At 48.6% G+C, this 4372-nt stretch overlaps 1 pseudogene; it reads left to right on the forward strand.

Annotated features, from left to right (window-relative positions):
- Positions 1 to 504: 504 nt before the first annotated feature.
- LOC126261438 (5S ribosomal RNA) lies at positions 505 to 622 on the forward strand (annotated as a pseudogene).
- Positions 623 to 4372: the final 3750 nt, after the last annotated feature.

The raw sequence follows: 4372 nt of genomic DNA on the forward strand, positions 1-4372 counted from the left end.
TGTTAACATTGTACCGTTTTTAAATCATTGTTCACTTTGTTAACCATAGTATTGTTCAGACCAATGTCACATGTGAAGATCAAGCGAAGTTTGACTCCGTCTTTTCGAATATATACTTCATTCTACAATCGTTGCCTTGGAATATAACTTCATACGAATAGTTACTCTCCCCACCCCATTGTTTATCATTACGCATGGCAGCTTGAATACGTATTTAGAAACAGAAATCTACCTTAGCCGCTGCCTGTTTGTGTCTGCTGTTGTGCTTTCGAGAAATCTGCAACAACGTTGTTAAGACCCGAGGTAAGTGGAAATTTAGACTGGGGCCAGATAATTGCTTTACTTCCGTTGTGCATTTAATATAAAGACAAGATGCATTCAGATCAGTTACAGTTCAGTTCAAATTAGGTTCTGTTTAGCCAAAGGTTAGCATACGAGTTTAAGTTCCATAACAGTTTGTGGGTACATACTTTTGGTAATACGTAGATTTCTATAGAGTGGGAGGACAACGGCCTTGCCGCAGTGGATACACCAGTTCCCGTGAGATCACCGAAGTTAAGCGCTGTCGGACGTGGCCGGCACTTGGATGGGTGACCATCCAGGCCGCCATGCGCTGTTGCCATTTTTCGGGGTGCACTCAGCCTCGTGATGCCAATTGAGGAGCTACTCGACCGAATAGTAGCGGCTCCGGTCAAAGAAAACCATCTTAACGACCGGGAGAGCGGTGTGCTGACCACATGCCCTTCCTAACCGCATTCTCACCTGAGGATGACACGGCGGTCGGATGGTCCCGATGGGCACTTGTGGCCTGAAGACGGAGTGCTTTTTATAGAGTGGGAGGTAAAGTTGAGCTAAATTTCATACAGAAACAAATATAGTGGGGAGGTTACATCCTCTCTTCGAAGCCCTTGTCTTCCAGTTCTTGAATTAGCGATGACTTATCTACAGAGTCATATGCCTTTGTGAAGTCTACAAAGCTGCACACGGTCCCTCTGTTTCTCTTCGCTTGATATCTCAGAACAGGTTCTTCCCAGTCTGAAGCTTGCTTGGCACTCTCGTATCTTGTTTTCCAATTGGAAATGTGTACTGTGAGCTATACTATAGCAGGCACTGTGATTAAATTTTGTATGCGACAGTCAGTAAATCTATCGCTCTGTAATTGTTAACATCGATCCTATCACCTGTCTTATGCAAAGGGTGTATAACAGCGCACTTCCAGTCTTCTTGCATTACTTCAGCATCCCATATACACTCCTGGAAATGGAAAAAAGAACTCATTGACACCGGTGTGTCAGACCCACCATACTTGCTCCGGACACTGCGAGAGGGCTGTACAAGCAATGATCACACGCACGGCACAGCGGACACACCAGGAACCGCGGTGTTGGCCGTCGAATGGCGCTAGCTGCGCAGCATTTGTGCACCGCCGCCGTCAGTGTCAGCCAGTTTGCCGTGGCATACGGAGCTCCATCGCAGTCTTTAACACTGGTAGCATGCCGCGACAGCGTGGACGTGAACCGTATGTGCAGTTGACGGACTTTGAGCGAGGGCGTATAGTGGGCATGCGGGAGGCCGGGTGGACGTACCGCCGAATTGCTCAACACGTGGGGCGTGAGGTCTCCACAGTACACCGATGTTGTCGCCAGGTGCACGTGCCCGTCGACCTGGGACCGGACCGCAGCGACGCACGGATGCACGCCAAGACCGTAGGATCCTACGCAGTGCCGTAGGGGACCGCACCGCCACTTCCCAGAAAATTAGGGACAGTGTTGCTCCTGGGGTATCGGCGAGGACCATTCGCAACCGTCTCCATGAAGCTGGGCTACGGTCCCGCACACCGTTAGGCCGTCTTCCGCTCACGCCCCAACATCGTGCAGCCCGCCTCCAGTGGTGTCGCGACAGGCGTGAATGGAGGGACGAATGGAGACGTGTCGTCTTCAGCGATGAGAGTCGCTTCTGCCTTGGTGCCAATGATGGTCGTATGCGTGTTTGGCGCCGTGCAGGTGAGCGCCACAATCAGGACTGCATACGACCGAGGCACACAGGGCCAACACCCGGCATCATGGTGTGGGGAGCGATCTCCTACACTGGCCGTACACCACTGGTGATCGTCGAGGGGACACTGAATAGTGCACGGTACATCCAAACAGTCATCGAACCCATCGTTCTACCATTCCTAGACCGGCAAGGGAACTTGCTGTTCCAACAGGACAAGGCACGTCCGCATGTATCCCGTGCCACCCAACGTGCTCTAGAAGGTGTAAGTCAACTACCCTGGCCAGCAAGATCTCCGGATCTGTCCCCCATTGAGCATGTTTGGGACTGGATGAAGCGTCGTCTCACGCGGTCTGCACGTCCAGCACGAACGCTGGTCCAACTGAGGCGCCAGGTGGAAATGGCATGGCAAGCCGTTCCACAGGACTACATCCAGCATCTCTACGATCGTCTCCATGGGAGAATAGCAGCCTGCATTGCTGCGAAAGGTGGATATACACTGTACTAGTGCCGACATTGTGCATGCTCTGTTGCCTGTGTCTATGTGCCTGTGGTTCTGTCAGTGTGATCATGTGATGTATCTGACCCCAGGAATGTGTCAATAAAGTTTCCCCTTCCTGGGACAATGAATTCACGGTGTTCTTATTTCAATTTCCAGGAGTGTATTTTGTATGAAATATGTTATTTCTCTGATGGTATTCGGCCCAGTTTCCATCATCAGTTCAACTACGATGAGCCGAGCGGTTCTAGGCGCTTCAGTCCGGAACCAGCCGGTCGCGGTGGCCGCGCGGCTCTAGGCGCTCCAGTCCGGAGCCGCGCTGCTGCTACGGTCGCAGGTTCGAATCCTGCCTCGGGCATGGGTGTGTGTGACGTCCTTAGGTTAGTTAGGTTTAAGTAGTTCTAAGTTCTAGGGGACTGATGACTACAGCAGTTGAGTCCCATAGTGCTCAGAGCCATTTGAACCAATCAGTCCGGAACCGCGCTGCTGCTACGGTCGCAGGTTCGAATCCTGCCTCGGGCATGGATGTGTGTGATGTCCTTGGGTTAGTTAGATTTAAGTAGTTCTATGTGTAGGGGACTGATGACCTCAGATGTTAAGTCCCATAGTGCTCAGAGCCATTTGAACCATTCAACTACGATGACATCATATCCTTCTATTTTACCGTTTTTCAGTTTCATGATTTGTTTCTACATCTACTACTTCTACATACATATGCTGCAAGCCACCGGATGGTCATTGGCGGAGGGTACCTCGTACCACAATTAGTCGTTTCCTTTCCTGTTCCAAAGGTAGACAGAGCGAGAGAAAAACAACTGTCTCTATACCTCTGTATGTGCCTTAATTTTTCGTACCTTATCTTCGTGGTCCTCACACGAAATGTACGTAGGCGGCAGTAGAATCGTTCTGCAATCAGCTTCAAATGCCGGTTCTCGAAATTTCATCAGTCGTGTACCTCGAAAATAACGTTGCCTTCCCTCCAGGATTCTTATTTTACTTCCCGAAGCATCTCTCTAATACTTGCGTGTTGTTCGAACCTACCAGTAACAAATCTAGCAGTCGGCCTCTTAATTGTTTCGATGTCATCTTTTAATCCGACCTGACGCGGATCCCAAACACTCGAGCAGTACTCAAGAATAGGTTTTACTATTGTCCTGTATGCGGTCTCCTTTACAGATGAACCACCCTTTCCTAAAATTCTCCTTCCCTTCCCTTCTACAATCTTCACATGCTCGATCCATTTCATATCGCTTTGCAACGTTACTTCCAGAAATTTAAACGACGCCACTGCATAAAGCAGCACTCTACTAATACTGTATCCGAATATTATGGGTTTGTTTTTCCAACTCATTTGGATTAACTTACATTTTTCTACATTTAAAGCTAGCTGCCATTCATGACACCAACTAGAAATTTAGTCCAAGTTATTTTGTTTCATCCTATAGTCACTCATCTTCAACACCTTCCCGCACCAAACAGCATCATCACCAAACAACCGCAGATTGCTGCTCTCCCTGTGCGTCAGATCATTTAGGTATATACAAAATATTAGCGGTCGTATCACACTTTCCTGGTACACTCCTGATGATACACTTGTCTCTGACGAACACTCGTCATAGTGGACAACATATCGGGCTCTGTTACTCAAGAAGCCTTCGAGCCACTCACATATCTGGAAACCCATTCCGTTTACTCGTACCTTCGTTAACAGTTTACAGTGGGTTACCATGCCACATGCTCCTAGGAAGTCTACAAATATTGAACCTACCTTCATCCATATTTCGCAGTATATCTTGTGAGGAAAGGGCAACGTGAGTTTCAAACTAGAAATGCTTTCTAAAACAGTGATGATTCGTGGACGTCAGCTTTTCTGTCTTA

This window comes from Schistocerca nitens, chromosome 5 (genome assembly GCF_023898315.1).
Source record: "Schistocerca nitens isolate TAMUIC-IGC-003100 chromosome 5, iqSchNite1.1, whole genome shotgun sequence".
Classification (NCBI taxonomy): Eukaryota; Metazoa; Arthropoda; class Insecta; order Orthoptera; family Acrididae; genus Schistocerca; species Schistocerca nitens.